Source organism: Morus notabilis, unplaced genomic scaffold, assembly GCF_000414095.1.
Source record: "Morus notabilis unplaced genomic scaffold, ASM41409v2 Scaffold112, whole genome shotgun sequence".
NCBI classification, from domain to species: domain Eukaryota; kingdom Viridiplantae; phylum Streptophyta; class Magnoliopsida; order Rosales; family Moraceae; genus Morus; species Morus notabilis.
The window spans coordinates 503,276-515,125 of NW_010367100.1; positions in this window are offsets into that span (position 1 = coordinate 503,276).

Sequence of the window (11,850 nt, forward strand, 5' to 3'; positions counted from 1 at the left end):
TATATATATATATATATATATATATATTGTGTCGACATCCTTTGGTCATCTTTTTGACACCAGAGTGGCTCTCATTGACATTCTTTCTTTCTTTATTAGTTTTCTAATCTTTTATTATAGTTTTTATAATTTTATCTTCAATTATGTTTTTAACCAAAAAATTATAAAAAGACCTTTTCTACATGAAAAGGCGCAAAAATACTCGAATAACATTTTTTTAAGATTATTTTTTCAAATTATAACTATCTAGTTATCCCAATGAGATTTTCAGAATAAAGAGATATTAATATCTAGGATGATAAATTCCAAGTCCTTTTCTTCTAGAAGAGGACTTTAAGGAAGTTGGGCTTCATGTAGATAGATATCAAAACTTTATTACTGGAGGCCCTATATATACTTCTCCAACGCTATATTAATATTGTTCCCATGTGATACATAGCTATAAATTTGTTACTTAGGTCTATATATTATACACAAACGATGGGAGGGTAGAATTTCATGACAAGGAATCAAATGTTTGAAGGAAAGTCAAAGGTTACTAGTGACTCTTTATTAGATTAATAGTCCTTTTATCCCTTTGTAATAATTAATTTGATCAAGCGAAATTGAAGTCAAATTTAGTTACATCAAGTTTCATCTTATTTTGACTGCTTTTCAGTTTTCCTAGTTATTTATTTATTTATTGGTTTCTCACGATACTCTCCTCAGCATTTTCCCTCACAACTCCTAGACTTGGGTGATTATTTTATTCACGTTCGAGCCTCGAACATAAGAGAACAAAATTAAGTGAGAATAACAATTAATTACAAGTTGGTTACTTAGATATGTATACGATAGCCCCGAAGGAAGGCTGCCAAGAACTCCAAGTATTCCATACACGTACGCACTCGACATTATAGAACTCCACATAATCATATGAATTTGTCATATAATTGTGACAACCGAGTCTAGATTTGTTGTCCCGAGTTTTTTATTTCAACAACTCATATCATCTAAGTCTAAGAGTTGCTATTCATAGCATTATTCTTTAAGAATTTAACCATTAGTATTGGCGGAGTTAGATTTTTTTTTTTTTTTTTCAGAGCAGCCGTAGATTAAGCTAAAATGTACAATTTTTTTTATAAAAAAAAACTCTCTGTCTATCTCTTTACCATTTTATTTATCTAATTGTATATTTCTTTCTTCTTACATGTAATGTAATAATTTAATCGACTTTAAAAATAATGAATTTAAATAGTAATGTAGTTGAATTTTGGTTTATATGGGGACAACATATATGTACTCATTCTATAAGTTGCATTTGCTTTGTAGAGTTTGCTTTTTTTGTTTTCCTAAAAAATATTTTTTTAAAAGTTAGATATGTTATACGTATTTCACAAGATGTTGAATTAATATATAACAATATTGCCAATAACCTACCTATGACAGTCATCAACTCTTGAGACAAAATGATTAAAATAGGATAAGTTGTGCAATATCGACAGAGAAAGGTTGCCAATAACCTATGACAGTCATCAACTCTTGAGACAAAATGATTAAAATAGGGCAAGTTGTGCAATATCGACAGAGAAAGGTTATACGTGATGATTTATAAAAAAAATAACGCTACCTTCTAATGGTATAAGTCCTAGCTTTTTGAGGTGAAATTTAAAAATAAAACCGTATAAATTTATGCCCAAAGAATGTAAATTCGATCACGTATTAGATAAGAAGAATACATGATAGTCTCAAACCATTTTTGAGTTAGGGGTGACAAACTACCTCCTATTTATCAAATTTACTGTTGAGTTTTTTTCTCCCCTCATATTAATGTTTGGATTAATTACAAAAAAAAAATTTAAATTATACTCCTTATAACACTTTGCCCCTTAATTTTTAAAATGTAACATTTGTTCTCCTTAAACAATGAAATGTTAACAAAAAGGCCTCATCCATTAGGTTTTTAACTGAAATTAACATTTAATTTGCCATTTTGAGAGTATTTTGGTAATACTATGGTTTAAAATTTAATTTGAATTTAAACTAATTTAAATATTAAAAAAAAACTTCATAAATTTTTTTATTCTGCCAAAAAAAGATTCATAAATTTTTTTACTTATATTCAACCAATAATGGGTGTATCATAATTAAAAGTTTAAATATATTTTTTTAATTTTAAATTAAAATTTAAACCATAGAGCTACCAAAGTATCACCAAGATAACAAATTAAATGTCAATTTTCATTAAAAAAAAACCTAACGAATGGGGTGTTTTTATTAATAATTCATTGTTCAGGGAGAACGGATGTTACGTTCAAAGATCTGAGGATAAAGTGTTACAAAAGATATAGTTCGGAGAGAGTTTTTGTAATTAATCCTTAATGTTTTGCAAGGCAGTGATGGCTGGGTTGAGCTAGAGGCTAAGCTATAAAGATTGATATAATAGTAGCTACGTGCAAGTATATCAACTGGGGTTTGAAATGTTGAATGGTTAAAGGAGAATATGGAAATGTTTCAAACCAATTGCTGGGGTATCGTAACTTTTAGGGTGTATTTGGTTGGGTGGAAAGCAATGGAATAGAATGAAATTGAATTCTAGTTTGATGTTTGGTTGGATTTATAAGAAATGAATGATCATTTAAAAGGAATGGTCATTCACCCATTTTGGGTGAATCATCATTCCTTCCTCATATGGGAGGAATGACCATTCTAAGTTATTTTTTTTCATAATTACCCTTGTGACGACCCTAACTTTTGATCATCATCCTACGTTCATACTTAGCATTACTTAACCTCTACTACTTTCTAATTATAGCCTCTTAAGAATTCAGGCTAATTTTTTTTTTTCCATTCATAAGTCTAAATGCCGTAGCATTTAGCTAGGATTTTGTTACATTAATCGTAGACTACAGGTCGCTTTGAATAACCTCATAATTCCATGATCTTTACTTGCATTACATAACCTAACCATATCTATAAATATGGTATACTTAAAAACACTTTGCAGCGTTTACCAATTGCGTGTAGATCCCATTACCCACTTGCCCACATCTCACTGCTTCATCATTTTCTACACGCCCAACATACGGGTTTCAGAGAGCCGGTGTCTTACCCGAGCTTCCTACAACACGAACAAACGTAATGAGCTTTCGCTCAGCAAGTAACAGTAGGCCATAGTAAAAGCATACAATAATGCATACCCATATATGCATTCATGTCATATATCCTAAGACATTCCGTACTTCTAGAACATATATCGCTTATGTTCTTCTTCTTTCATTACGTACTTTGTTCAGTTTTTGTCTCTTTTTAGTCGTTCACATTGTATTTTCACGTTCTAAACGACTTTCATATTGTGTTTCTCATTCTTTTCATTCTTGTTTACGGATACCATACCGTTTCCGTTATATGGAATGAATTCTGTTCTTTTGTTTTCTTGTCTTTTACTTCTTATGGCCCTGTCCTGTTGTACCATAGCGCGCATAACCAGTGAGGAGTGGGGTAGCTAACCAATCCAACTCAGTCACAGTTTCATTTCTTTCATAGTCTCATAATAACCTTTCCTTCGAAGGCTGGTACAAATAGGATGTTTAGTCTCTTACCGTTTATCAATTTTCTCATTGAAACGGTAACTTTAGTTAAATCTTATGACTTTGTGCATTTTGAGCAATTTATCATGATTTCTTTATACGTCATTTTACTGTCATCTTTTCTCAGCATGACAGTAATTTTAATTTTATTTTGCGTTTTAACGCATTTTCATCAATTTTCTATGAAATTGTCTTTGACTTAACCTCATACTTTTCGTAGAGTAAAATTCTACTACTATTTACGGTCCATAAGTACATTCATAGCACCGTACATCTTAAAACATTCATAACATCATACATCTTGAATCATTCATAGTATCATACATTATTCAAGAAACACCATTCTTATTCTAACATTCATTGAGCATGTAATATGCACAATTCTGTGCAACACAAAAGAATAAGTTCGTTCGTGTCATAGACAAAAACAAACTACTGGTACTTACTTGCTTTCCAGTTATAACATAATTCTTTACTCGCCCAGATCTTCTATCCCTTACTGCTAAGTTCGGTAAATAAACACCCATCCAGATGGTGGGATGAGCCTTTAGTATGTTATTTTATGTAGGATAGTCATAAAGGAAATTAAATCCTTTCTTATAGAACTTATTTATCCCTTTTATTAAGGATCATAAAAATTATAATTTCTATTATAATGACTAATTAAATCCTCATAATTCCATATTCCATAATTGCCTTTACGAATTCGTGAATTCATAAATAACATATCCCATGGACATCATATGTTTTAAATTACTTATCATTAATCATACTGTACTTGCCTCAATTCCGAGCTAAGCGGTTCCGGTAATACCCGCTTGTCGTGTTCCACTGCGTATCTCCTTGATATCCATTCCAAGAGAAATCATAAACGCTTTGAATGATCCACTAGCATCATTGAAGCGTTAGACATTCAATTTTGAACTTTAATGAATCCGTTCGATTCACCTCGATCCGCGTGCAATCGGTACCATACCAGTTCTATCAAAGTTGAATTTGGTCGAGCGGAGGTCACCATTGCGTTCAGCACGTCGAAACGAGTCAGGATATGGTCTCGGATCATCAAACGGAAGTCGATAGCCTGAGAAACGACACCTCACCAGAATATGGCGGCGGTGTACGGCGGCGCATGCTTCCGGAGAATTTTTCCGCGGCGGACTTGGGTCCTACCCCCCATAAATCGACCCTTCTGAGTCCATTGGTGTAGCCAATTTCATACCATTCAACCTGTAACAGTACCTATCGGGACCGACAACGTCACTAAAATCCGGCGACTCAAATCTCAAATTTCCGATCATGAAATCCTAAAATTAGTTGAGGGGTTTTCTTACCCATGATCTTATGAGTGTTTTGACACCAACTCACGACGATCTAATGGTCTGATCATCGGAACCAACCTACACCATCATGACGGCGGCGGCGAGCTCCGTTTTTCGGCCAAATGGCGACGGTGATGGCTGAATCTGGTCGGGATCGACTCCTCTATTAACTCTGAATCAAATGGTAGGGGTCGTGACACCCACTGCGTCCCGGAGGAAGAAAAACGATGGTGGCGGTGCGGCGATTCTGACCACCACATATGGCGGTGCTCCGGCCATAATTGAGCTATGAAAATGGGTGGGTTTTCTTCGTCATGCTGCACTGAGTCCATAGGGACTGAAATCACCTCAATCGGAGGTCGGACGAAGGACATATCGCGATCGAAAGTTTCAGTTGTTTTTAAAACTTCGGCCGGCGATTACGGCTTATTCCGACAGAGTTTGGGGTCGTGCGACCTGTCAAAATGCTCAGCTCGTCGAAAGCTTTCCATTGACACCAGCTATGTCAAAAATGGAGGCCTGAATCTCAAAGTGAGATGTTGGCCATGGACGGTTTCATTTTTGAGAGAGAACGTTCGAGAGAAGAGAGAAACAAACGCATGAGAAGAGAGAGAGAAAGTGAAACTTTAGAAGTTATCCTTAAAAATTATCTCTAAACAGATATAATTTATTCTGGCTAGAGATTATTTATTTCACCGACAAAAAATTTAATTTTCTGACGAGTTCTCTTTTATTATTCACTTACAGTCCAATCTTAATATAAGAATAATTCAATATTATTTTATATTCTGAATTGTATACTAAATTGGACTATTGCAAGTCTTAAAACTATTTTTAGGCTCAATAGTCAAAACTTGACTCTTTTTTATATTTTTTCTTCTCTCTCTCATAACCATATCTCGTAACTAATATCAAAGCTTAACATTATAAGCCATGTACTTATATTTTCTTATGAATCTATCGACGTAATTATGAAAAATCCTTAATTAATTCTACTTATTAATTATTGAATTTTTCCGGATATTACAATCTACCCACCTTATAAAATTTTTGTCCTCAAAAATTTGAATAAACTAGGGACATCTTACTCTGCTTCGTAACTTACTCCTATGGGGTTTCTTCGTTTAGCGATTCGATCTCAAGTGTCTTCATAAGGAATATTACCTTAATTCATCTGAGAATTTCTCCGTGTGTGCCAAAATCTGAACTGATTTCTCTTTATAGGGTTGTGTGCACCTTAACTAACTAGTTCCTGGTGCAACAAAATGATGGTTCTGGCACATACCTTTTTGAACATCATTACGTGAATCTCATTGCGCACATATGCTAATTTCTATGGCGACGCTAGCATGTATGCATCCTCACCAATTCTCTTTGAGATCTTGAAAGGTCTAATACATCTCAGGTTGAGTTTCCTCTCCTATTGAATCGTATTACACCTTTCATTAGTATAATCTTCAGGAAGTCTAAGTCTCCCACTTAAACCTCTAAAAAGTCTACGAGTAAAATATCATGTTGAACTTTAACTTAAAGCTTTTTGTATCTTGTACGCTTTCTCTCAAAGCCTTGACATGAAATGACTGTCTCGATTTCAATTATGGACTCGAGAACTTCATGCAACGTTACTATTTTAGACTATTTTCAATTCGGCTAATCGTTCGATAGAACAACTGAACTTGATAAGCAAAAGTAAGCGGACTTGATCAGTCGATCGATGTTCACCCAATCACATTGTTGTTGTCGGATGATTTAAGCAATTCTACTACACATTCCATCATGATTTGATCCCATTTCCATTTTGAAATGTCGATCTTCTATAATTCTCGTGTCAGATACTGATGCTCTACCTTAACTTTATGGAAAGTAAGGACTTTGATACAACTCAGCAGCATCTTCTTTCGTATCTTAAGTTCCGTATCTATGTTTGGATAATAATCTAGTTCATGGGGACTAACTAGCAGTTCATCATCTTATCACTTTATCCATGAAACTTTATTAATATTTTATCAGGACTAGCGGTTATTGTAGTCCATAACATGCATATCTACTTGTTCTGAAACTTCTAAAAATTCATGTTTTTCGAGCTTATCCTTTCACATATCTCTTACATATGTCTTGCTTGTGTATACACATATCATTATGCTCATATTATTCATTTTCATACCGTTCATACTCTCACATCATGCAGTTGCTAAACATTTTTCTTTTGCTAGCAACAACTTCATATTATACTTATAAGTTATATTGTATTTATAATACATGTAATAGACTCAATTCATAGCATTCATATACATATTCATCGTACTTTATATCATAGAATTCAACTTTCACATCATAGAACTGCTAAATATTCTTAAAATTATCAATTCCTGCATATCATGGACTGTTACTGAGTTCGAGACCTTTCTCGACTACAACAAGTCATATAGTAAAAAGTTCTTATGAACTATTCATACATAAGTCATACTTTTATATCTATCACTTTCTTGTTCAATCGTATGGTGTATCACACCTCTAACCCCATAGTGATACGATGTCTATATAATCTTTTACGTCGTCTCTAGACTTGATATCGTTGTCCTCGTCCTTGGTTCAAACCAGCAGGCCTTTATGTCGAGGTGCTCAACCCTATTTCGAATAAGCATCTTGGTATCATCACCCTTGGTGGTAATCATTTAAAGAAGACTTGTTATTTCGTTCTTCGTGTATCCTACCTGCGACTTTCTTCGTTTCTCGTGGCAGAGTGAGGGGCGTAATTCATTCTCCAATATAATCATCTTCTGGTGAAGATCTACTCATATGTCGCTCTTTGATCGAGGGTTAGCAATCACGCAAAAAAAGACTTGCGGCTTCTTTTCTTTCCGCAACAGAGTTACCATGATCGTAGCTCTCTAATTGATAGAAAAAATAAGGACGAAGGGTTAAAGGAGGAAAGTCATTGCGTTAGCTCTCTTCCGAACCATTGAATGAAGCTTTATATATCCTCGTTCAGACTTGTATTCTAAGCATCGTTCATCTTAAAGTGTCAATTCACACGATCACGAAATTTCTGATGTTGTCTTGCTCATCCAGAAATTCGACATCTAATTTGGCTTCTCGTGATCTGATGCGTCAAAGGCAACTAGACTCATCATTCGACCATGAGAAGACGTTCAAGCCATATTGGCATGTCAATCGTCTGACGATGTCGTTACGAAAAAGACATTACTTATTAACTACTGTAATCTACTTATCATAAACTTAATTCAACTTACTTAGGCAGTGTAGAATCGGATGCTCAGCAGAATGAGGGTGAGTAGCAGAAACTTCGCTCTGATACTAACTGTGACGACCCTAACTTTTGATCATCATCCTACGTTCATACTTAGCATTACTTAACCTCTACTACTTTCTAATTATAGCCTCTTAAGAATTCAGGCTAATTTTTTTTTTCCATTCATAAGTCTAAATGCCGTAGCATTTAGCTAGCATTTTGTTACATTAATCGTAGACTACAGGTTGCTATGCATAACCTCATAGTTCCATGATCTTTACTTGCATTACATAACCTAACCATATCTATAAATATGGTATACTTAAAAACACTTTGCAGCGTTTACCAATTGCGTGTAGATCCCATTACCCACTTGCCCACATCTCACTGTTTCATCCTTTTCTGCACGCCCAACATACGGGTTTCAGAGAGCCGGTGTCTTACCCGAGCTTCCTACAACACGAACAAACGTAATGAGCTTTCGCTCAGCAAGTAACAGTAGGCCATAGTAAAAGCATACAATAATGCATACCCATATATGCATTCATGTCATATATCCTAAGACATTCCGTACTTCTAGAACGTATATCGCTTATGTTCTTCTTCTTTCATTATGTACTTTGTTCAGTTTTCATCTCTTTTTAGTCGTTCACATTGTATTTTCACGTTCTAAACGACTTTCATATTGTGTTTCTCATTCTTTTCATTCTTGTTTACGGATACCATACCGTTTCCGTTATATGGAATGAATTCTGTTTTTTTGTTTTCTTGTCTTTTACTTCTTATGGGCCCTGTCCTGTTGTACCATAGCGCGCATAAAGTGAGGAGTGGGGTAACTAACCAATCCAACTCAGTCACGGTTTCATTTCTTTCATAGTCTCATAATAACCTTTCCTTCGAAGGCTGGTACAAACAGGATGTTTAGTCTCTTACCGTTTATCAATTTTCTCATTGAAACGGTAACTTTAGTTAAATCTTATGACTTTGTGCATTTTGAGCAATTTATCATGATTTCTTTATACGTCATTTTACTGTCATTTTTTCTCAGCATGACAGTAATTTCAATCTTATTTTGCGTTTTAACGCATTTCCATCAATTTTCTATGAAATTGGTTTTGACTTAACCTCATACTTTTCGTAGAGTAAAATTCTACTACTATTTACGGTCCATAAGTACATTCATAGCACCGTACATCTTAAAACATTCATAACATCATACATCTTGAATCATTCATAGTATCATACATTATTCAAGAAATACCATTCTTATTCTAACATTCATTGAGCATGTAATATGCACAATTCTATGCAACACAAAAGAATAAGTTCGTTCGTGTCATGGACAAAAACAAACTACTGGTACTTACCTACTTTCCAGTTATAGCATAATTCTCTACTCGCCCAGATCTTCTATCCCTTACTGCTAAGTTCTGTAAATAAACACCCATCCAGATGGTGGGATGAGCCTTTAATATGTTATTTTATGTAGGATAGTCATAAAGGAAATTAAATCCTTTCTTATAGAACTTATTTATCTTTTTTATTAAGGATCATAAAAATTATAATTTCTATTATAAGGACTAATTAAATCCTCATAATTCCATATTCCATAATTGCCTTTACGAATTCGTGAATTCATAAATAACATATCCCATGGACATCATATGTTTTAAATTACTTATCATTAATCATACTGTACTTGCCTCAATTCTGAGCTAAGCAGTTCCGGTAAAACCCGCTTGTCGTGTTCCACTGCGTATCTCCTTGATATCCATTCCAAGAGAAATCATAAACGCTTTGAATGATCCACTAGCATCATTGAAGCGTTAGACATTCAATTTTGAACTTTAATGAATCCGTTCGATTCACCTCAATCCGCGTGCAATCGGTACCTTACCAGTTCTATCAAAGGTGAATTTGGTCGGAGGTCACCATTGCGTTCAGCACGTCGAAACGAGTCAGGAAATGGTCTCGGATCATCAAACGGAAGTCGATAGCCTGAGAAACGACACCTCACCGGAATATGGCGGCGGTGCACGGCGGCGTACGGCGGCGCATGCTCCCGGAGAATTTTTCCGCGGCGGACTTAGGTCCTACCCCCATAAATCGACCCTTCTGAGTCCATTGGTGTGGTCAATTTCATACCATTCAACCTGTAACAGTACATATCGGGACCGGCAACGTCACTAAAATCCGGCGACTCAAATCTCAAATTCCGATCATGAAATCCTAAAATTAGTTGAGGGGTTTCCTTACCCATGATCTTATGAGTGTTTTAACACCAACTCACGACGATCTAACGGTCCGATCGTTGGAACCAACCTACACCATCATGACGGTAGCGGCGAGCTCCGTTTTCTGGCCAAATGGCGACGGTGATGGCTGAATCTGGTCGGGATCGACTCCTTTATTAACTCTGAATCAAATGGTAGGGGTCGTGACACCCACTGCGTCCCGGAGGAAGAAAAATGATGGTAGCGGCGCGGCGATTCTGACCACCACGTACGGCGGTGCTCCGGCCATAATTGAGCTATGAAAATGAGTGGGTTTTCTTCGTCACGCTGCACTGAGTCCATAGGGACTGAAATCACCTCAATTGGAGGTCGGACGAAGGAAATATCGCGATCAAAAGTTTCGGTTGTTTTTGAAACTTCGGCTGGCGATTACGGCTTATTCCGGCAGAGTTTGGGGTCGTGCGACCTGTCAAAATGCTCAGCTCATCGAAAGCTTTCCATTGACACCAGCTGTGTCAAAAACGGAGGCCTGAATCTCAAAGTGAGATTTTGGCCATGGACGGTTTCATTTTTGAGAGAGAACGTTCGAGAGAAGAGAGAAACAAACGCGTGAGAAGAGAGAGAGAAAGTGAAACTTTAGAAGTTATCCTTAAAAATTATCTCTAAACAGATATAATTTATTCTGGCTAGAGATTATTTATTTCACCGACAAAAAATTTAATTTTCTGACGAGTTCTCTTTTATTATTCACTTACAGTCTAATCTTAATATAAGAATAATTCAATATTATTTTATATTCTTAATTGTATACTAAATTGGACTATTGCAAGTCTTAAAACTATTTTTAGGCTCAATAGTCAAAACTTGACTCTTTTTTATATTTTTTCTTCTCTCTCTCATAACCATATCTCGTAACTAATATCAAAGCTTAACATTATAAGCCACGTACTTATATTTTCTTATGAATCTAGCGACGTAATTATGAAAAATCCTTAATTAATTCTACTTATTAATTATTGGATTTTTCCAAATATTACAACCCTTCAATATTATAATATAATTAAAATATATTATATAGTAGTTATATCTTATAATATAATATAATATAATATAATATAACATATAATAAAAATATTATAATATAATATAGTTATAACAATATAATAATTAATTTATAATACAGTTATAAATTATAATATAATTATTTAATATTCTATAATAATATATAATATATTGTAACATAATTATATCTTATAATATAATATATAATAATATTACAATATAATATATATAATATAATATAATAGAATAATACAATAATATGATATGATATAATATAGTTGTAATATTATAACAAATAATATCATAACTATATTAATTATTCTAATAATATTATTTTATTATATAATATGATAAAAATAATTATATTATATTATATTAATATAATTATGGTATATTATAATAATTAATATAAT